This window comes from Dromaius novaehollandiae, chromosome 16 (assembly GCF_036370855.1).
Source record: "Dromaius novaehollandiae isolate bDroNov1 chromosome 16, bDroNov1.hap1, whole genome shotgun sequence".
NCBI lineage: Eukaryota > Metazoa > Chordata > Aves > Casuariiformes > Dromaiidae > Dromaius > Dromaius novaehollandiae.
In genome coordinates, this window is record NC_088113.1 from 7,797,406 (window position 1) to 7,820,891 (window position 23,486).

At 44.1% G+C, this 23,486-nt stretch overlaps 1 long non-coding RNA gene across 4 annotated transcripts in view; it reads left to right on the forward strand.

Annotated features, from left to right (window-relative positions):
* The window catches only part of LOC135330099 (uncharacterized), an 89,883-nt gene that overhangs the window by 59,922 nt on the left and 6,475 nt on the right, over positions 1-23,486 (forward strand). For all 4 annotated transcript variants that reach the window (XR_010391861.1, XR_010391862.1, XR_010391864.1 and 1 more), the window contains 7 exons: positions 3,477-3,556; positions 5,952-6,089; positions 6,269-6,347; positions 6,809-6,988; positions 9,307-9,660; positions 16,453-16,503; positions 20,393-20,457. This is a non-coding gene — a long non-coding RNA (uncharacterized LOC135330099). The remainder of the gene's footprint in view (positions 1-3,476; positions 3,557-5,951; positions 6,090-6,268; positions 6,348-6,808; positions 6,989-9,306; positions 9,661-16,452; positions 16,504-20,392; positions 20,458-23,486) is intronic.

The following is a 23,486-nucleotide window of genomic DNA, read 5'->3' on the forward strand; positions in this document are numbered from 1 at the left end:
GATGTGGGAGTAACTGGGGCTGTCAGGGAGCGATTAAGCTGCCGAATAATCTTCCACCTGGAGCTGTCAGGCCAGTGTCTAATGTTTCATTCAAAGGAGGAGCTCTACATTCCTGATGAGTAAATGACAGAGAAGATTTCAATTAGAGCTGCACTGTGACTCAAATCCTGACATATCCTGACGGTTTACTTTCAGTCCTCCTGCTGTTCTCTGGGGGACGCCAACCCATTAATAACACACTTTAAGATGTAGACCGAGGGGCACTTCTGCAGTTTATTAGCAGGTGGCCATCAGTGGGTAAGGAGTGTGCACCTCTCTAGAGCTGTGAATTACCTTTATTACAGATATTTGGATGGGGCAGGAAAGGAGTTTAAAACTGCTATTTTGAGGGAGCTAGTCATGTTGTTATAACTGTGCAAGGGGAAGACAGGCCCTGTGCAACTGGCTACCTGCAGCTATATTAATGCATCTCTAGCCTAGCCTCAAAAGAGGTCGTGGGGACAAGGGACATTCTGCTTGGAGTCAGATTTCACTTCACCTTTCCAAACAGTTCAAAGGCAAACTGAAATTATTTGGTGCAGCGTTCCCAAAGAGGGGAAAAAATATTTAGGTAAAGCCAGACCATTTTTCTTGACGGTATTTTTTGTTTTGAATTTGCCATGAATTCAGAAATGGTTGAGTGCCGTAAAAACAAAATGAAAGCTTTCATTTTGGTCATACAGGATGTTTCAGTTGATTGAAAGTGAATTTTTGCGCCTTTTCTCTCATTCTAGTGGAAAAAAATGTTTCAGGTCAAAACAGAACAGCTCTGGTTTGTTTTCCAAATGAACTGAAAAATCCATTACACTCACAGCTGTACCTGCAATATCTCTGCTACTCTTGTCCTGAGGTCCCCTATGGTGCTATCAGCAAAACACAAGATAGAAGACAGATTAAATTGTATTTTTTTTGTTTCTCACTCTTGTGGAGATGAATGTGAGCCTCACGTCCCAGACCCGAACCTCCCTCTGGATCCCGAGAGCTTAGGAGTTTTAGAAATATAGCTCTTACGCTGGCCCTCATCTTCAGAAAGGGTTAAGCCAAGGTCAGGAATTCACCCACCACCGCCGCCTCACACATGTATTTTTTTGGTATAAAATAACACTTGAAGGGACCTAGCTGCATCCCAGTTACTGCAGGCAACCATGGAAAAAACAACTAGCCCAGAAGAATCCACAGAGCATTTACTGTTCCCTCCCTATCTGCCTCTGAGTCGCTTCTCCTATTTGTGCTTTGATGCACCTTTCTGCACCCAACAGCCTTTGCATCACCGTGCTGTGCCTTGGACCTCTCTGGCTGTCAAACCCCTGTCAATACCAAATAGCCTCCAAACTCCAGGTGTGGTGATTGGATTTGCATGCTGGGGCACTTGGGATTACTTTCATACCTTGGTGAGACAGGCTTGTGTTAGGAAGCCCTGATGAAGAGAAGACAATATTAGCCTGCCTTGAAGGGGGTGGGGTATGAAGAAAGCAGCATTCGGTATAGCTAACCAAGAAGGTGTGTATGGCATGAGCATCTGGATATCCCTTTGGTCTATGCACGTGTTGGTGGGGGACTTTGGCATGGGCTGAGGATGTATAAACCATTGTGTTTGTTAAGTTGGAGAGAGTGACTGTAGGGGAAAAAAGGTAACTTAATGAAGTAGCTCAAGTCCTATAAGCCACTGCATCAGAAAAGAAGGGTAGTTCCCACAAGTCCATCTCTCTCTGCATTTTAGTGGCTCCTCTGTATCTCCCTGCTCTCTCTTGTGTCTATTGGGGATCTTTCAGGCTGCAAAGGAGTCAGAGAGCAGTGGGCACTTTACAGCCAGATTGCACCTACAGAGACTTTGTGTCTCATGCTGATGTGTAGCAGCATACTCCTGCATTTGTGGCACAGCAGCACTGCCACTGCACGCTGTGTAGCTGTATTGCCTTGTGCCAGCTTCTGCTTAATCTCTCTCCTGCTGGGAGGACTGCCTTGGGGTCTGGTTTGGCTGCAAGATCTCTCCAGCAGAGGCAATGACTGATTGTCTTGTAAACTCATTGCAAGTTAGGTGAAAATCATTTCCCCACTCCGTTAAACTTGAGAAAAATGGGCTTGAAGCTGTTTGGTTTCTTAGGACACATTTGAGTGTGCTTCTACCATGTTCCCATTCACCTCAGCACAAAGTGACAGGAAAGTGGCTGGAAACCACTGCCAGATGCAAACCTTCAGATGAAGCCAAGGGATGTGGAAACCATTTTTTTCCTTTTGGGCTGGTGATAGCCCAACCTGCAATCTTTTCTGTGTGATGCCTCTGGGCTGGCTCTGAGCCTCAGGAAATGTTGTTGGGAGGGAGCGTGAGAGGAAGCTTCTGACTTGCTCTTTCTCTAGCTCCAGAGGCTCCGGCATGGCTCTCTGCCGTGTCCTCTCCGTTATCGACTGGGCCTCACTTTAATGAGTACTTGGAGGGTCATTCAGCCACTATTCTGCTGTGTAAAGGGGCATAATGCCAGTTGAAGATTTAAGATCAGAGCACTCCTGCTGCAAAGCTCCTCCGTGGCCCTGGATAGCGCTTACATATAAATCCCCATGAGGAATGATAATGTATTTTTGGTAGCTTGTAATGATGCTGTGCATGTAGGACCAAAACTATTCTGTGAGTTTTTAAGTTATATCAGACTGGATTCATCAGTGGAGAGTAAAATTTGGAGCAAGTGTGCTGCGGAGTTTGCCTTGCCCCAGCTGAGCCTAATCAGCAGAAGCTAAATAACCAGGGCCAGTGGCTTCCATCTGATCTGCTCATCCAGGGCACAGAAACAGGGGAGAGTTGGTCTGGGGTCTAGCTGACACCTAGCAAATGCCTTTTGTCTACATCAGCATTTGAATGACAGTAAATATCAAATAATTCTAGTGATAATTGCTGAATTCTGGTATTTTTAGAAAACTATTTGCAGAGGCAGAGCTGAGAAGCTCTTTCCCACAGGCTCCTAGAGACTGTTTTCCTGCAGCAGGAAATGCTTTGTAAGCTTTTTCTTTCTTTCTTTTGTTTTTTTTCCCTGCAGGTCTGCTCATGGTACCCTTGTCTTGGCCTTGGTAAGGGCTTCCATATATTTAGTTTTCTAGTTATCAAATGCATCATGCCCTTCTTTTCTAGTGTGGGGTTGTATCTGACCTATTGAGCTACGAGCTCTAAGACAGAAATCCACTATGCTTCCTGTTATTTGTGATGCAAGTCCAAAACCAGACCAACTGATGGAAAACACTAGTGCATTTACCATGAGTAGCCTGGGATTTTTAGGTACCCTGCTGTGCCTTTACCAAAGGCCTGCTCCCCTCCTGGAGAGCGAGTGCATTTCCAGCTTGCTCATCACATGTTCATACAATGGTCGTAAATAGGATCTGTTGCCTTTGGTGTGATGCTTTTCTCATAACCGCTCTCAGATGAAAAGTCTCCGTCCCTTCTCTTGCAGCAGAGAGGCTATGATTGAGATGTCACACCGTGGCTGGGACACTACAAGACCCATTAGACCTCTGTGGCAGCTCCTCTCAGGTTTGTGGGGTGATTTTCAAATCTTATTTTTTGTCCTCTAGCATGGGAGAGCAGAAGGGGGCTTTGAAGCTGGGCTGACAGCCGTGCAGTAAAACCAGGACTGGTTATTTCAGCAGTGCTGTTCTGCTGGTGCTCCACGTACACGTCCTGTATTGATGAGGCCTTGGACAGTTGTGTCTGAGAGATATATTATCAATGGCAGAAGCCTCCCATCCAGATACAAGATGTTGCTGGTGTTGTTTTCGCTTTGCAGCTCCCTCACGCTACCCACTGCACATACCCAATAATGGCTTCAGGCTCAGGGATGTGCTGATAATATTTGGAAGGGGAAGAGAAGCGTCACACAGCCTCCAGGTGTGTCTTCTCCCTGTGTCTGTGAATGATGGGTCCCATTGTACCTGGGAGGCGAGCACCATATTAGACATAATGAGGGTTTGTTACATCCAGCTATTTCGTCCTGTCACTCTGTCTCGTTTTCTTTTTGTTGGTGTCAGCAGAGCAAAGGCAGGATTCACAGTAGCTTCTCACTGCTTCCAATACCTGCCCGTGCAGCTGGAGGCTTTGCTCCTGCATTCAATACCGCACAGAGCATCAGTTTAGCAGGAGCTGTTACACAGGCTCTAAGTGATGTAGCTTCACTAAATGGAGGCTATTTTTAATAAACTTGAGAATAAAGTGTGAGAGAGAAAGGAACGGGAGGTGGACGAGGGAGAGAAAGAGCAAAAGGAAGTGAATTCCCAGTGATCATTAGCTGGCGGACTCTCTTTGACATGCAGGTCTCAGCGAATGTGCTTGTCGAAAGTTTAGTGGTGGAGACAGTACACCTAATGGGATCTCGGGGGAGGCATCCTCTCGCCTGTGGATAACAGACTGTGAGACAAAGCTGTCAGCCTGTTCTGATTTACTACTCTCTTGCAGCGGGGAGATAAAAGTTCACACTTCTTGTAGCAAAGTAGGCAACGTGGCTTCTCATGGCAACACTACATCAAAACCCAAAAAGGTACAAGTGACTTGAGCCAAGCAGGATGGGGAAGGAGAGGAAAATAAACAAACTAAAATAGCCCTGTGTTTTGCATGCAGGAAGTGCCTAGTGCATCAGATCCATTTACTGCGAAGTGCCTCTAATAACTCTCTAGCTCAGGGAATACAGGAATGACTACCAAAACAGGGACTCTTCATAGGGAGATCTCAGTATAAAAAGATTATGTGCTATATGAATATTTCTTTATATTTCCAAATGATGACTTTAAATTTTCTTACCCTGAATATGGCATGGTAATATAAGTGCCAAAGTGAGACTTTGATGACTTCAGTTCAAATTTAAGTTCAGCTTTGTATTTCCTGTGCAGCCTTGGTCAAATTAGTCAGCCTCTCTCTGCTCCTCACGTCCCCACCTGTAAAGCAGGTCCCATGGCGCGTTTCCAGCTAGCAAGGCTGTTTGGAGATGTTCGTTAGAGCCTGAGGGACAAATGACTGCTACGTTAACAGAGACAACAGAAGTAACTCAGGAAGAGTTACAGGCTTGCTAGTGTAGCAAACTATAAAGTGAGGCTGCAGCTCCAAATACGTTATAATCCAGGAAAGAAGCACCGTGCTTTTAATCTTGCTGATAGTAGTTGCTAACAGGGATGAAAGGGCCAGAAGTGGGGCCAGCTTGAGAGTTGCCGTAGGCCTGGGCTTGGACAGAGATAAATTTTGCTCTGTAGCGGATACTAAGAGCCAAGGTTAGACCAAGGTCAATGTTTTATATGCGCTTATGCCTCCACTACCAGTAAGTTAGGGCTTGGTACCTTGATGGTCAGTGCATGTCCTTCACTGCATTCGCTCACGCAGGTGGGAGCAGTACTCAGGCAAGAGCAAGGCCCCTCACTCTGCAGGTTTCTGATCTGCAGAGTCCTTCACCAAAGCACGCGAGGGCACTGGTGGTTACCGAATACACGAGCCACATCAGTCTCGGAAAAGTCCCTCAACGGGAAGGAGGCTGAGGCTAGAGAAGGTACTGGGGGCAGCATGCGGGGCTAGATGGGTGCTTGGTCCAAGCCTCTGTGACTGCTCTTACCTCCCAAGAAAGATATTTGTGGGAGTGCTGGAGAGCTACGGCAAAATCAGAGGCCAGAGAGGGAAAACAAGGTCGAAGGGGAGGGGAGATCCTTCTGTCCTCATCCCTCATCTTCCCCAACAGCATGGGGAAAAGAGAGGATGAGTATAGTCATGTGTGAGTGGGGAGTGTGGGGGGCTGTTTCTTCTGGAGGGGGTGGGGGGGTCATTGAAATAAATATCTCTGTGTAGGTTCCCAGGTCAGCCCCCCGAGACCGTCCGGTGTCATTGCTCAAGACTGCCGAACCTCCCCTAACCTCAGGCGTCTGTGATTTATTTCGTTTTTATTTTATTTTAGAATGGTGGCAAGGAGTGAATGCTGTACAGATGACTGTGGAGTGGAAGCAGCGTGCATAAACAAACAAGGAGATGGGAGGCATTTTTCTCCTTAATGTCGTCTTGAGTCATTCTGGAGCTGCCTATTTATCGCCAGTCTGTAGGTCCACAAGATGATGAGCCGGATAAAATGGGATGATAAGCTTGCATGAGAAACCAAACTATCAACAGACCTATTGATTTATAACCCTTCTCAACTCAGGTGAATTTAGCATGGGGGGGAGGATAAGTCTTCCCCTCACTTCTTTTTTTTTTTTTTTTTTTTTTTGCTGCTCTTAGGTAACCATTATCTCTCCATGGACCATGACTTTCATTTCCTGTAAGATCTGAATTACTCAGTCTGGGATCGAGCTGAAAGGTAATTTAAAGAGACAAAAGGAAGAGATGCGGTGGGGTGGGGGGGACCTGATCTCTTATTTAATTCTGAATGTGACTGGCTTAAATTATGCCCTTTATCAGGGCTTGAATCAGATGTGCTGGCGGGGAATGCTGCCATGGGCAAGGGGTGATACAGAGCTTGCCCAGGGTGAGCAGTGCAAAGACAGGCAAGAAACTGTAGACCAGTCTTGCAAAGAAACACAAGGGACCAAAAAATTTCGGTGGAGGTAAAATCAGCATTACTTTCAGGATAAAGACTTTGATACATAAGGCCATACAGCAAACATGTGAGTACTACACGGCTTTCTGTGTGTAACTGCATGGTGACTAGTGAGCTTTCTCAAACACTTTATCTAAGGTTGCAAGCATCATAACCCCTTAAACCAAGAGGATTTAGGAATGTTTTTGATCTTTCTATCAAATTTCTTCACCTTGAAATAGTATTTAAAGGCAGAAGCATAATGACTGTTTCACTTGGAAGAAGCAATGGCTCTGTGTAGTGTATCCCGTCTAACCTTCTTCTGAGCTCCAGCAATGGTCTGATGGGCTGCTCGGTGCTCCAGGCTGGTTCCCACACCTCTGCAGTCAGCCCTCGCTCTGCCATCATCAGCATGCGTTCAGGTAGGGAGCTCAAACTCCACAGAATCTGCCCGTTTTCACTTCCATTCTCCCTAGGGCCATGAACAGACCCCAAATTCTGGGTTGCTCTCTGACATCCTAAGAGCTTTGCGCAGAAGGGAATCCATGGCAGATGTTTAATCAGGGTAACTGCTCCCTGGGAGAGAAGGTGGTAAGATGTTTCCCTTGTTCTCTTTTTACTGCTTGTTTTTACCCTTTAGAGTAGATTTCCCCTTTCTGGCTTGTCTCTGGTGCAAAAAGGAAAAAGAAACACCAAAAGTTCAGGAATTGTATAGTTTTGCAGCCTTAGAAACTAATTACACAAGCACAACTGCCTGGCGGCTAGCCTTCCTGAGCGTGCTGGTGGGAGACAGTGAATCCTGGCTGCAAGTGGTGGCTCTAGGTCAAAAATGTAGAGAGGGCACTAGAACTTAATGTAGCTCATCGTGCTCATAACGGTTACAGCGCATGTTAGAAAGTGCCCTCAGTGTTTAGTGGCTCATGGATTGCGCAGGGAAATTGTGCAGATACTGTGCTGTGGATACTTTGCGAACATCTACTGCTGACTACTTTTCCTTTCCCTTTCCCGTTCCCCTTTCCTTTCCCCTTTCCTTTTTTTCCCTTTTGCAATTAGGAGAGAAAAGATTAAATTCATGTTAATTAAAAACTAAATGGTGACAAGACAATACTAATATAACAGCCCACGTTGCTAAATAACAACAGGCTGCTAGATAATGCCAGTCCAATTTAAGAAAGACTGCATCAATGCTACCTAATACCTAGAAAAATGTTCTCACTAATTGTAGAAAATGATTAAAAAGCCCGCTTTGGTTGTTACCCAGTGCGGGATGCTGTGATGAATCGTTACAGCACCCACGGTGCAAGGTGGATGGCAGCTGGTAAAACCCTGCCCGAGCATGTTGTACACTAAACAGAATCGGGGCTCTCCAAAACCACTGCACCAGATGGGGTGCTGGTAGGAGTCAGAGCGCCCAGCACCGTTTCTGTCCCCTGCACGTCTCAGCAGCGTGGGCAAAGCTGGGCCGTGCGGGGAGGGCCGCGGCTGGGGTGTCCCTGCTGCCCGTGGACCCGTCCCTGACCTGCCGGCAGAGCAGCAGGAGCCAGCCGGGCTTTTGCGGGCTCTGGCCCAGGTGTACAGCAGCGAGTCCGGGCCGTTTTCGCTGCCCTTGGCGGTCCGCAGCCTCTGGCAGCCGCCGTCTCCTGCCCGAGCGGACAGCTGGCTCTGCCCACGGGCCAGATCCGTACGTGGGGAAGAGAGGCGAAAGCGGAGGAGCTAGCACCATTCGTCAGAGCGGCTTTGCGCGCGCTCTCTCGGAGACTCGCCGACGCCTCTGTCGGAGCAAACCTGGCACGCCGGCCTCAGACGGGAGGCCGGGACAGCCTGTGCCGCGCTTTCCCACTTGCCTCTGCCAGGCACGACGGGATACGAGGCTCAGCCGCAGGCTGTGGATCAGCGTGCTCCTACCACTTGGTGACTAGCAGAGGACGGGATGAAAGCCACGCAGCAGACTGCCTTTTTGTCTGCTTGCGTGTTCTTCCCCACACACAGAAGCAGGCAGCTGGGTGAGGGATCCGAGTAATTTTGTCCTCAATACAATATACAAGTTCCTCCCGGAGCGGAGGCATTTTTGAGCATGGCTTGTTGTTCAGTGGTGCCTCATCCCGGTGGCCCTGCTGGCTCTTTGGGAGCACCTTGCTAGGGCCTGTGCGTGACTGGCATCCCAACTAGCACAGCAGAGCAGCTCCCTGACACCGCCTCCTCATAGCAAGGAGCCATTACATAAAGTTAACAGCTATAAAGGATGGAGACAATTGAGATAAAGAAGAATTAATTATGTGTTGTCTTTTTCTTTTTCTTTTTTTTGAGTATGCATTTCTATGCATTCTTAGTGGAGTATCCACCACTGGTAGCTCTTTCAGCAACTTAACAAGGCACATAGTGTTATCAGGAAGGGAGGAGAGTAAATAAAATACAGGGAGGAAAGCAGGAGAGTCAGTGGTCATAGTCAGTCTGGGTAACAAATCTGCTCAGCTGCCATTCGAGGAAGCAGAGTGTGAGGCCTAAGTGGTTATGCCAGAAGAACTCTGTAAATAAAATCAAAGCAGAGGACAGATGAAGTGTGCTGTGGGTAAGACAGATTTGGTTTCAGCAAGCTTTCACGTTTCCTCTGAGTCAAAATGAGAGCTCACTGAGACTCCTGTGGCTTTCTTTCCTGGGGGTCTCCTCAAACTTCCCCCCAAAAAAGAATGATTATAAAACCCCAAGAAACACCTGTTTCAGTAGATTTGCCTCTTTGCAGAAGAGCCATTCCAGCCTATGGAATAACTGAGACATTCATAAACTCTGCCCTGAGACCTGAAAAGATACCCAGGCCAGAACGCGATCTACAGAGCCACTGAGCTGCAATCTGCTGGCCTCACTAAGGAGAGCACACAGGTATTCAGCAGTCTCAGCTTTCTGTGACAAGATGTCGTCAAGGCAGACATACAGCATGAGAAGCTTTAACCAACCGCAAGGCCTCTTCAGTCTCTAAGCTCTGGACTTTTCAGACAGCTGGAAAGATGAGGAGGAAGCCCATCTTCACCAGGTTCAGTGGAGACTAACAGTGCTGAAGGATGCTATCAGGGAAAATCAGCTCCTGTTCAAACACAAGGTAAAAGAGGGGTTGCACACTTGTTCATTGGTCTCAAGGGTCGATGCCTTGTGTCAGGAACTGGGAGGGCATAGAGCGGATGTCTGAGTTGTAGCTGTAGCTCCAGCAGTATTATTACATGACACTGAGCACGTACTTTGGTTTGGCCATTCCCCCCTCCTGTAGCTTACAGTGACTCATGGGAATTCGTACACATTGCTTTGGGATCCAGCAGTGGTACCACACCTTCTACATAAAGGTCAAATAGTCATATTTTTTATAACATTCTTCACACCCAGGCTTAAAAGTGGTTTCAGACCCATTCCCCAAGGGTTTTGGTCCTACAGCCGTGAAAATAGCTGGTCGATTGGGAGTTCATCATGCCCTGGCAGCACCCATGGGACTCCCTCAGTGTTCTGATCTAATCCTGATGAAATCTGACCCTTCATTTTGAATGAAGGCTAATCCATCACACCCTGACTGTGAAAAACATTAGCTGTTGACAAATGCAGTGTTTACAGTGGCAATAACAGGCTGATGGATGGCTGGGGCTGGGGAACTGCAGCTGGCAGCTCTCCGGTTAGCGAGCGCGATGGGCAGGGTGGCAGCCAGCTGTGCAGAGCTTTTCCAACCTTGGTGTGGAAACTGGTGGGGAATAAAGGAGTTTCTTTGGCACTTTCCTGCACAATCTAGCATTTTTGGCAGGTCTGTGCCAATGTCCTGCACTCCCAGTACTGCTATAGTAAAGATGAGCAGCCAGATGGGGCTGCCTTTTGCTGCTGAGGTCCAAACTCTGTTTAATTTAGCTTCTTCAGCAAAAATAAAAAACTCCTAGCTTTTTCTATTATGTAAATCATGCAAGAAAAAGCATTCACTGACCTGTTCTGCTGTAAAGTATGAGTGGTCATGAAGACCACGAAGATGGACAACCTTTTAAAACGCTAGACAGATGTATTGTATGCTCTGCTGAGTTTTTCATTAGGATTTTTCTCTCTCCCTGTCTGTGTCTTTTTTCACACTCACTGGATTATTCATTTACATGCATTATAATGAGAACAGCCACAATCATGATAGATAGATTTTTTTTTTAATCTTCATGTAAAAATATTATAGGCCATGAGCAAATTGTCAAAGTTAGAAGGAAGCATCCCATTCCTGTTCATGCATTTTCAGGTTTCTTTTGGAGTGAGTGAGGCCTTCATGTCTACATTCTGCAGGGAGTTACAGTTGACACCATGTGCTGAGGGTGCCATGTGAGCTGAACATAAGCATGAATTAAACCCTGCAAATGTAAAGGAACCAGGGCAGTTCAAAAACTAGTAGTAAAAATGTAAATATAAACCCTAAAACTATGGATTGGAAGCAAACTTAATTGCCTCAATAAAGGGATAACATAAAAATCATGGGCATCAGGGAAGATTAAACATATTTCAGAAATCTGAATAGATTGTTAATTTGTGATGGATGAATGGCAGAAGCTTGACAGAAGGCTATTACTCTGACGCAGTTACATGGAAAATGTGGTTAGGGGTTATAAATGGTGAGTGGAAGTCAGGACCTCTTGCTGGGATACTGATGGGGTCTTTGTGTCATGGTGTAATCTTGAACCAAATCTTCCTCTGCTTTTGGGACTATTTGGACCACAGTGGAGCCCTGCTCCTGCTTGGTTACTGGAAGCTGTGTATCGTTGTTCTTGTAGATGGACAAATTAACATATTCTTTGAAAAACAAGCTGTATTAATTTGGACAGAGTGCAGTGTTAATGTACTTAACACTTGGTAACTGAGACACAGCTTGAGTGTCTCCACACTGCACTACATGTACGCATGCAGTTAGGACAGGAGGTGGCTCACCTAATCTTAGACATCTGTGTCTTCACTTAGCATTTAGGTTCCCTCTGCAGTCAATAGGCAGAAAAACCAGCCACTTCTAGACTTCAGTTCAGCTCACCACTTTTAGACCTAAGTGTTGCAATAAGACACGGAACAGCTAAGGAACAACTGCCTGGTTTCCCCCAGAACGTGCAGGAGTAAACAGAGCAGGACATATAGTGGAGGCGTCAGCATTAACATATGTGGGGTTATGCCAGTGTTGTGCAAAGGCCAATAGCTAGACTTAATTTAGCTATGGTGAGGTCAGAGCAGGCTGCTAGTGCCTGCTTACAGAAATACTGTTCTACTTGCACCATAAATGATGTCTTGCCGACTGAGAAAATTGCTTGTGCGAGGGCTGAATGTAGAAATCACTAGACAAACTTCTTCAGTGTTACGAAAGAGCTACCATGACGATGTGGCTTCTGTGGTGCATCTGCGGGTAAAGGACGCTTGTCACCAGCATCTCTGCAATGACTGCAGCCTGGCTATGGCATTTAGTCAATAGGAAGTGTCAGAGGCTCACCGAACTGATTAAGTGTCACTGGGTTGGCAGGCAGAGGCAGATGAATGAAAGGCTTTGAAACAAAATGCAGTTGCCAAATCATTAGCAATTTTTCTAATAAGGTTGTGGCCAGAAGCAGGAGCATCAGAAAAGACTTCTGCTACTCCTAAAAAGTTTTCACGCTATCTCCCATTTCCAGAAACTGATCACTGTGGCCAGCACCCATTTTCCAGGAAAAAAAAAGAACCCAGCAAAACAAGAAAACTACATCTTTTAAAAATAGGTATTTCTGACTATGCATGAGTGGCCTTAGAAACAAATGGTGATGTGGTGGGGAGGTCATCATATCTTACCACCATAACGCTTTTATAGATATATACCAAAACTCATAGGCATTGAAAGTAGTTGGTGGTGTGCTTGTGTTTGCCACAACCTCATGGTGTGACCTCAGCCAAATTATTTAAGTTATCAGTGTCCTGGGTTACCTTGAGCAAAGAATATACATGCACTTATTTTCCCACCATTTGAGGGAGCTGCAGGACTTAATTAAGCAGTGCTTAGGAAACATCTGAGTAATGGCAAGATCACAAAATGATGCCATGTAAGTGCAAAAGTTTATTCTGATTAGATTTACTGTACAGCTACTCCCTGACACTACCAAACCAAAGGCTCCCAGTGGAGACAGCACAACAGGCTGCTGTTTTTCGTAATCCAAATACAAAAGCTCTTTTGGTGCACAGCAGGTCTGTGAGTTATCAAAGGCCTGGATCTAGCCTAACTTTATAAAAGGTGAGCCTGTCCAAGAGCCGAGGTGTCTGCTCTGCAAACAACGTCAGATGAAGAAAGATGTCGTCAAGTTCACAGATGATGAGCAGGCAAACAGCTTTAACCATGGCAACACCTCAAAGGCTGAAGCCTTTTTATGCCGCAGGTGGATTTGCTGTGGCGTTGTTGGCAGCCCTCAGGAGGCTGAGGCTCCCAGCTCCCTTTGAGACATCCCTGTGAGACATCTTCATGGAAGGGCAGACTGTGACACGCTTCTGCATGTTAACTAGAGCTTGGTCCCAAAACTGTCCTCTTGAAGGGTTTTTCATGTAGTATCAGGTTGTAGGACTGCGGAAAAAACGCAAGTCTGTTATCTTCATCTCAGTCTCCCAAAATTTCTTTCTGAAACTGCAGGAAGTGGCATGTAAACAGGAGGAGATACATGTGTGCCCTGGCTGAATAACTCCCCCAGAGTCTATCCTTTTCTCTCCTGTGTGTATCTCCTTCTCTTAGACTGTGGCGAAATCTTTTTATCTTTGCCAGCTTGTTTCCCCCATTATTCATGCCATTCCTGACTCCACCTGACCTGCACGAGGCTATAATTTGGGAAGTTTTCAGAGCTGCTTGCAGCTTTTTTGCCTGCTGCCTGCCTGACGCCTTGAACTGATGGAATTATTCATTGGAAATACAGCATTTGAGGAATATAGTTATTGATTATTATGAATGATTTATGTATTATTTATATTGCCGTAGCCTCTAATGACTCCTTATGGATTGGGGCTCTTACTGTGTTAAGCTTTGCACATAACTGCACTAACACAGTGTGTTTAGTCAAGGGTAAGATATCAGACAGGTATGGCAGAGACTGGGAACACAAGGTAACTGAACCGGTTATCACTGGTGCGGCAAGCGACTGTCACAGCACAACTTGCTTTGCTCTCAGCAAGTATTTTGCAGGCATCTTTTCCTAGGTGAATTTTAATGAGCTATTTAGAGGAGAATGATAGGCCTTTGCATTCCTCCCATGGGCAGCACAGTAATATGAAAAAAAAAAAGAAAAAAAAAAGAAAGAAAAAGAGAACAAAAGAAAAGAAAATGCTTTCCAGAAAATATAACTGCTGGGCAATAAGCGTTGGCATTATTGACAGAGCAGAAGGTGGCCTTGATATTTTTACACTATCGGCGAACAGGTTGTCTTTGTTGTTGAGCTGCTCGTTTCTCACAGTTGCATGTTAGGTGCTGCAGTCCGCCTGCCCTCTCTCACACACATTTTAGCCTAGAGGTCGGCTTGCAAAATCAGGCTTATACGTATTGGCGGCTGGTTATTCAACCCATGGGATGAGGCCCCTGCATCTCGCGGCATTGTTTCTGCTCCCTGATTGCTTGCTGGATCGCATGCTTAACCCTGTCTTGTCTGTTTATGACCAACTCGACCAGGATTGATCCTCATAGCTGTTTTGAGATTAATGAAGTGACCTTTTAAGGATGACAGGTAGGATCCTTACTCTGCGTACTCCTGAGTCCAGTGAAAACAACTCAGCAGCCAAGTATCATGGAGCTAAATGGCACTAAGCCCATGCCAGGCAGTAAAGCAGACCTGAAAGGAATTAAAGATAAATGACAATATCAGCAAATTGGTGCATTTGGTTTAAGTAATATTAAGGAACAGTTTCTTTGGTGCATCATTACCCCTGCCCAGGTGACCAGCATATTTTGTTTAACAGGTTGCTCTCATATAACAAGTCGTGCTTTGAGTTAATGCCAAACAACAGTACTTTGGATACATAGCAAAGCCTCCTGCAACTTTCTGGATGTTCAGAATTTTCGTTGAATTTCGCCTCTGGGGATGCTTGTATGACGGTTACTTGTTTTCCCCACTAAACTTTGCTGCTTTTCGCTTCAGGCCAGGAAATTTCACTGCCTTGACAGGCACTTTAGTTAAGATATTTTTATTTAGGTGGTTAGTATGCTTCTCTCTTCCTTCAGTCATCTGTCTGGCTGGGCAGTCATGAAAGTATTAATCACAGGGGTGTCTAGACACCCAATCTAGAATGAGAAATTCAGAATTTTAGTGTAAAAAGAGTTTGCATCAAATTTCAGTGCTTCAAAATGCTATTGATTTTCCTTGAAAAAGAGGATTGGACATTTTGAATGTTTTAATAGTTTCAGCCTTCCATTTTTGTACTTCTGTTCTTGTGACTGTCTGGAAACTTGGGTCATTTCAGATGGATTTTTAGTCAGAAAATATCCTGATCATCCTTATCCTGCACAAAGCTTAAGCATGAGTTTAACTATAAAAATATGGAAGGTAATAGACTTCAACAAGGAAAAAGAGTTTACAGTTAAAAAAAAATTCTTTGGGTTGTTGTGTGGGTTAGAAATGGATGTGAAGTTCTACAGGCTGAATGCTTGTCAGAACTAGGACCTGTATGCTGAAACTCCCAGCTACCTGGTCTTTGCTTTTTTTACTCCTTGAGTTCATTGAGTTGTATTTTAGCTATAAGCTTTTATTATATGTTTTATTCAGTCTATGTGCACTTTCTAAATTGTAGCTATTATTGAAAGCAATAAAACATAACTGAAAAGGGATAATACACCAGAGTTGTATGTATTTAATGAATACCTAAAGGCCACGAAGAAACAATTTTGACCCACCATGCCCCTGAATATTGAGTTTAGCCTGGGAGAGAAGCTGGGTTTGAAACAGTTCTGTAGGATCTGTTCTGCGGCTCTCCAGCAGCAAGACAAATAGGGTTTTTTATAAAACAAAACCAAAGCAGAATTGTTTGAAAGTAGAGCAGTGGGAGAGGGAGAAGAGGCAACTATTTGAGCACAGCTTCCAGACTGCAGATCCTGTGGCAGGCCTACGGTTGCTGCTTACCCAGGGTGGAAGAGACCTTCTGAACATATTTTGAAGCTGTGGACAAAAGGTGAGTTTGGGGTTTTTTTTTTTCTGTTTTGAACTGTTTGGGAAATCTAATGTTGTTGATAGGCTGGAGACTGAGAATAACTCCCAGGAATCAAGGCGTCAAAGCTCAAGGATGTCATTTTTGAGTGGTACAAACATTTTTGTTTGGGAAATTGAAAATAAATGAGCCAAGTGTGGTCTCCATTCATGGAGAACTGCAGCGTTGTACATTTACAGACCTAATATAGAATCTGTTCGTAAAGAGAAAAATCCATGTTTTACAGGAATGAGTTAAACAAAAGGAAAGGAATCATATGAAAACCTCAGGGCCTAAGGCAGTTTCTGACTATGGAAGAGCAAGATGGGCCATGTGCTGTTGGAGTATTATCTCACTTCTCTCAACAGTGGAAATGACTCAAAACAATACAGGTCTGGAGACAGTTTCCTAAGTCATCAGAGCCTGTCCCCTCAAAATGCAAGCCATATCCTGTAACTATGTGGTCTCCTCTGGAACCCCAGGTTCTCGTCAATCTTAGTGTGCTGAATTTAAGGTTATGAGGTCTAACCCTATATAGAAATTCCTCTGTCTGCAGTTAATCACCATATGGAAAGCTCTTTCCATGTCTGTCTTCTGCTGTAGAGCAGATTCCTTGCAATCAGACCACTTTTGGAATAAATCAGATTATAAGACTCTTCTGTTAAAAGAAAATACATTGCTTTCACTTGCAATCATCAGATTTTCTACATTTGTTTTTTTTTTCTAGACACCATGAGAAGTCCCTGCTTTCTCAAGTGACTGCACAAGGTGGAAGTAGGTAAGTCACACTTCTCGCCAAATCAACTTGTCAACATCCCATGAAAATGTAGGATATTTCCTTTGCTTAGTCAACCTACCTGTACCTCTCGATCTAACATTTTATACCTTGCTCTTTAAAATACAACAGTAAAGTATATCAAGTTATATAGAATATATATATTTATAATATATAGTTTTTTTAGAGCAATGAAAGCAGGTATTGCATTTTCTCCCGGTTCCCAATATACCCAGTAAGGGTTAGAAATCAGCTGATTTATGCACTTGGCTCATGGACCTCACTGAAGCACAGCTCATTTTTCAGATGTACTGAACTGTGGTTTGCCCTGTATGTCAATGTGAAGATACTATTGTATCTATTTAGTAGTTTTTAATAGTCTGAGAAGGAAAGCATAAATATGTAAGGGACTCAAAACCAAATCCCCCACATCCGGATGACTGCTGTGTTCTCACAGGTTGGACACTTCTATCCTCTGTCCTCAAGGAGTGTTCCCAGTCAACCTTTTGGGATGATTGACAATTTTCAGTTGAATTTTTTTTAGTGGCTAAGTGAAGTTTTTTGAGAAAAGAATCAGATTTCTGTAGAAAAATTCAGTTTTAAAAAATGAACCTTCTCTCAGAATCAGAGACTGCATGGAGAGGGAGTGTTCAGTATCCATGTGGAGTGGACCAGCAGTTGCTGCATGAACATAGGTTTGTATCCATCCGCCCCTCTGTACTAGCTTCACAGGCTAAATTCTGGTGCAAGGCACACAGTAACTCTATGATTTTCATTATGCACAACTTCCCTCAGAAAGAGAGGAGACAATGGTGCAGCTTGGAAACATAGCAAAACAAGACAGTCCTGTCAATAAGGCAACTTAGGAGCATGAGGCAGTTATCTTCTTTGGGGCATTCTGATAGGATCCCATGGTCTAAGTACTTCTGAACAAAAAAATAAATAAAAAAAAAATCATCACAGAAGAAAAAGCATTTTCTGATCAGCTTTAGTGCCTATCTAGCTCCAGCTCAGACAAATATTAGGAACTCCCAGAGAGACTAATATAGAGTGTGTCAGCTCAGGGTTTTAGGGTACTACAAGGGTTTGCAGATCTGCTGGGGTCAAACAAAGCACTCAGCTTTGCCTCATACCCAGAACTCCTGAATCAGTTTGTAACCCCAATTTCACCCAGTGCATCCAATCCTCTTGCTGAGTTAGATGTTGCCACGCAGATCCCCAAAAGGATTGCATTAGCTTATCCATAATGTCTTCATTTACTTCCTTAATATATGTTAGTTCAACACTTTCCCTTAAACTAGAGCAAAACCCTCTGCGTAATTAGACATCGTAAGAATAATGAGTTCATTAAGAGGTGTTGGACAGATTAAGTCATGCACAAGTCACGGTGTTATAAGACAGAGTTAAACAACCTATTGTATTACTATAACTGGAGTTGCAGGAATTATAGTAAAGGAGCACCAAAAGGTAATTTCCAATTTGGCTAAAGCCTTCTGTGATTCCCTCTGGCCACAAATTATCATATTTCTTCTCTGAATCAGATCTCCCTTACATTTTCAACCTGCTGTAAGCTCAATGCTATTATAATAAGCTCTAATCCTCCTGCAGAGCACTGAAGTTCTCATTTTTTCTCTTTACACAAGCTCATCTGTGAGATACTTACTGCTGAGAACCAGATCTGTGCTCAGGTGATAAATAGGCATAGAAGGACTTTTGGAATAGAGAGACAAATAAACATTTGAAACTGATTAAGCTAAAAGAAGGTTCAATCAAATAATGGTTCAGGGTTGATTTAAACATGCAAAGCCAAGAAACGGTGGGGAGAAAGTGAATACAGCAATCTCTCGGGTCTGAGTGCTGCAGACTCTAATACATGTGACATGCGAGATCACCTGCTGTCCCAAGATGCTCTCACGAGGTGGGAAAAGGTTGATTTAAACTTCCCTGGTTGGTGTAAACTGGCACAGTTCTACTGAGCCAAAGTCAGTGGAGCAAATGTGAAGTCTACCAGAGATGTGCCCCTGTTCAGTATATTTTGCTGTTCCTTCTTGTTAACACAAATATATTCTACAAGTTTATATTGTAACAGCTGGCTGTAAGACAAAAAATAACATATGTTGTAAGAAGAACCTGCCTTTAATACAAGATAGATGTACCTTTCAGCACCTAAACTGAGCTTCCACTGAATGTGCAAAGCAGATAACCACATCTGCAGATGCATTTGATGAAAAAAGTGGGTGTGCAAATAGCATGTATGATTCAGTGCCCACACTAGGAAACAGGTCAGCATGATCTATCACTGATGCTTGTGCTTTATGCTGGTCTTAAAGTGAGTGGAAAGTTTCCATATACCTGACATAGAGGGTTTTCTGTTTTTCTTAATGGATACGCCTTATTCCAGAATAATAGCGACATATGCAGCTAGTGTTCCTGTAGCTTTGCATTTCCCTTCAGGGGAGGCGAATAAGCCTTAGCAACTTTCTCCTCTGTTTCTTGAAGAATTCCTTAACACATGCTACAATCATCCTGAAATGCATTCAGTAAATCATCTCTGATTACACAGTTAAAGAGCAGTGTTCTATATTGGTCATTTAAAACATCTTCAAGGCTTTCATTGATGAAGGTTTTCCAGAAGGAAAGAGATAACAGGAAAGATCTATTGAATTTTGAGTCACTGTATGCTGGGTGGTACATTAGAACTTAAATCAGATCCAGCATTTCACAAGGAAAAGAAGACAGAAAAGTCAACTGAGATAAAGGGCTGTTTATCCATAGGAGGACGTGATATGTGTAATAAGAGCCACCTTACAAAAGGGTTAGCTGTTCAAAATGCCCCCTTAAAGAAGACACAATTATAGCTTAATCGTTTGTCTCTTCAGTTCAAAGCTCCCACATCTAAGTTAACGAACACATATGCCAAGTCAGCCCTATTTGTACCTTGCTTATCTTGACCATTTAAACACGCTAGTTCTTTGCTAACATTGCTGTCTATAGAGATTGCACATCTCTGCGTGGGATCCTTGTTCCTTTTCATAGACTGGCCTTCCCTCCATGCAGAGTGCTGAGGATCAGATGTAATTTCATCCTTCCGAAGAAGTCTTAACAACTACTTTACAAATAAGTTGATAAAGAGCTAATAGATGCTAAATTAGCCACAGGAGGGCTCCTGTTCTGTTCCCTGAACAGCAGGAACATGGTGGGAAATTACAAGAAAAAAATCAATGAGAAAAGAAAGTTAGAATCCATAAAGTTCAAGCAGGGTCTTGACACCAGCATCTACATGCATAGCAAATGAGCTTATTAAGGTGTACAATGCAGTGCTCTGTCTTTGAGACTGTTGTAGGTTACGGTGAGGCTGGAATACAGAGTCAAGTTCTCAAAAGCCGTGTCTGTACTGGCAAATTAAATGTACCTGGTATTATTCCTTGACACTGAGACTTACAGGCTCATGTCCATACTCTAGGACTCCCCTGTCCTTTAGCATAGTCTGCGATTTGCAAGATACTTGTTGAAATGGCCCCTAACCTGTTAAATCCCAAATTGTGCCTGGGAATTGTCTGTCTGTTTGTCTGGAATGAAACAGGAGATTGCTGAAACAATTTCTGTCAGCAGGGCAGCTGCTAGCAGAGCACGAGGAGGCAGTGGTAACACTCCGTGCGGAGCCCAGCAGGGAAGCAGCACAGGCTTCTCAATAGGAGCAGCTGAGCACTGTTGCATCCATGGGGTTTCTAGACTCAACACACACGGTGTTGCATTGCATGGCACAGACATGACCTGGCCTCTTAAATGGGCTCTTTTTAAAGTGATTGCATGTGTATGCAGGCTGGCTTTCCAGGGCCAGTCTTTCCCTTCTTGCTGTCCCCAAATCAGTGCTTCTCTTTTCCTGTTCCAGGCAGGACACTTCATCTCTGTCTTCTGCCATTGCATCTCCTGGGAAGGCATCTTGCTGAGGCCCTGGTGAGTAGTGTGTATGTCCTTGGGGATAGGGCCCTTATTGCTAGCCAGCTGTGGCCCACTGGCCTCATCCACTTTGATGTGTGCTGCCGTTGGTAATCCAGTTTTGCTTGACACCTACAGACAACTGAGTAATTTCCTCTCTGATATGCACATACAAGACTCGTATACAAATAAACACTCCCCTGCATGTACATTGAGGCTGTGGGCTCTCAATCAGTTCTAGATCTAAAAGTGCACACATGGTACTAGACACTTCCTCAGAGCTAACTGATTAGGTTGCTGTAGTTATGTTTTTCCTGCCATTTAAGCTGTTAGCCTTTCATATGGTTGTATTCATGGGAGCATGTTCTGTGGGTGTTTAAATGGTTAATTCTCATGTTAGCGTGCCTTTGCCATTTGCCAGCACATTGGCACAAGGTGGAGTGCTGTTCCAGCAGTACAGGAGGATACAGGGTCCCCATGTATGTCAGTTCAACAGTTACAAGTTGTTGCCCATCACACCTTGTCAAATGTGTTGTTACAGAGCCCAGGAGCTGCTCGTTCATCCTGCAGCCCAAAGTACCAGTAACACCTGCAGCACCCAAGGCCTCCTGAAAGCAGTGAAATCCATTCCCCAGAGCCTTGTAGTTGTGATAAACAGAAAAACGCAGAAGCCGGTGTTGGAAAAATAGGAATTCAACTAAGGCAACAGTACCTTGACAACATTTGGCACTGCAAACATCACTTAACTTGACAAACAACCAGTAATAGCTAGAGTGAAAATAAAGGGTTAGGCAGGTAGAGAGATAAAGTATGAGGAACATGCTGAGCAAATAACAGCCTTTTGAGAATCAACATTAGCATAATTACTAAACATAGGTAATTGCTGAAATAGCATTTGCTGGCAGCGTTTATATTTCTAAATGCAAGGCTTTCTCTCATCCCTACATAATCTTCTACTAGGACTATAGAGTGTGCTTACACTCTGTTTTTAGCTGAGAGAGAGCTGGTACGGAAATTGGCACCATCTGAAAGCCGAGGGCATAGTGAGGAACAAACACATTTAACACCCTGAAGTCCAACCATCCTTTTTAAACAAGATTGTCATACTTGGGGCTACATGTCTTGTTAAAATCTATATGTTATACCATCAGCTCAGCGTTTGTCCCAGCACCCCACTCGATACTTGATAAGATTGGACATTCTCAAATCAATTTGTATTGATTTCTTGCTGCTGAAATAGGATAAGCATGTGACAGACACAATGAGCATTTAGTACAGCACATCAAACCATTCCAGCACTAGAAAACAACTTGGCTGTTAAAAAAATAGATACAAATGCAGTAACATGCAGTGCATAAGCAGAGGCCCTGGCTACAATCAAAAACACTAGCTGATTCTGCTTAAAAAAGCACAGTTTTGATAGAAAAGTGTGTAGAAATTAAAAAGAAAGAAAGAAAAAAAAAGAGGTTACATCTGTGAAGGATGTAGGGCTGATCTGCAATTATTTATGAGCACTGTATGTGACCTGGTTATTGAGATCACTCTGTACTGGCTTACTGGAATTCTTACTGTCTGAGTATGCTGCTTCGCAGGGCAAATAGGGAGCTCTCGGAGGCAATAGCTGGCCTCTACCTACATAAATTATCAACAAAAACATGGAAAGGGAAAAACCGTATGTACACTACTAACCATGAAAATTCTTCCCTGCATCCACAGAAGTAGCACAGTTACTTGGCTTGTTTTTTTTTCAAAAAGAAGCAAAAAAAGTGATTTGAAAGCTTTTAAAGTGACTACAAAGGGGAAAAACATGACCATACAGGTATGGCTTAGAAGGGACAGTAGAACACTGCAGCAGGTCCCCATGAAGGCAAAAGTAGCTGGGCCTTCTAAAGCCCTCAACAGGGTGGTCAGACACAGGCAAGTCATGTGCAGAAGCAGTTCCTATTGGCTGAGAAATGTTTTCCTTTCAAAAATTGCTGTATTCTTGTTGTGAGGTTGGAAGTTGATATCCATCTCTGGACCACTGATCGTGGCTCACTAAGGGAAGATATCTACTTGCCAATCTCAGATAACCTTGCTGAGAAAAATGGGTGTCATGCTGACATAAGAGGGGAAGAATCACAAGACCCCAAGGGCTGGAGTAAAGGATGAGGCCTCCAGTCTGAGAAAGTCCATCTGGAGACACTGAAGAGAACTCATAAGAGCTTCCAGCCCTCTCTGCCCAGTGTCCTTCCACAAGTAATTGGTTTCAGATGGATGGGATGACTGTGCACATCCTTTAAAGCCCCCCCAAAAAGTCAAATAGGTCCAGTCATTCAACTGGATTCATGCATGGGAGTCCTTTGCCTTTGCCTGGGGAAACCAGTGTCTGTCCCTTCCAAACTGGTTGTAGGAGTGGGCTCTGTGTGTGTGTGTGTGTGTGTGTGTGTGTGTGTGTGTGTGTGTGTGTGTCTTTTCTAACCAACGGGGTTTCTTTGGCCCTTCTAAATGCAGGCTCTCAGCGGTGCTCTGTGAATCCAGCCTCGTAGGCTCCCTGGTGAGCCTCTCAGGGCTTCTTGGGCAGGACCCCACACGTGTTTCATGGAGCATAAACTGCACTCGCCTTAGGGATATCTTCAGCCTTGAAAATTTGCACTTGAACATAATTTCCTCAGAGGAAGCTCGAACACAATGAGCAAGAAGCATGAGGCCGTTTGGCAATCCGTAAATAAATGCAAGATAAATAAAAGGCAGACCCTTCAAAAGATAGACCAGAAAAGCCTTCAATTGCATAACCCTGAAAATGGTGGCATTTAGGTAGGCATTTCTTTAGGCAAGAAGATCAGTATTTTGCTGTCATTCATTAAGGATTTACCAGTTTTGTATTGATTTTGTTGTGGCCTCCTATGTACTTTAATTGCTGCAATAGAAAAACAAGTTGCTATACATGACATTTCCTTTCTGAGAAGCTGGCAACAGAATTACATGAACCACTGGTAGACTCACTGATTTCCCTTGTGAGTCAGTAATAAAATGATGACTGAAACAGCTTGTCCTTTTTTCTGTTC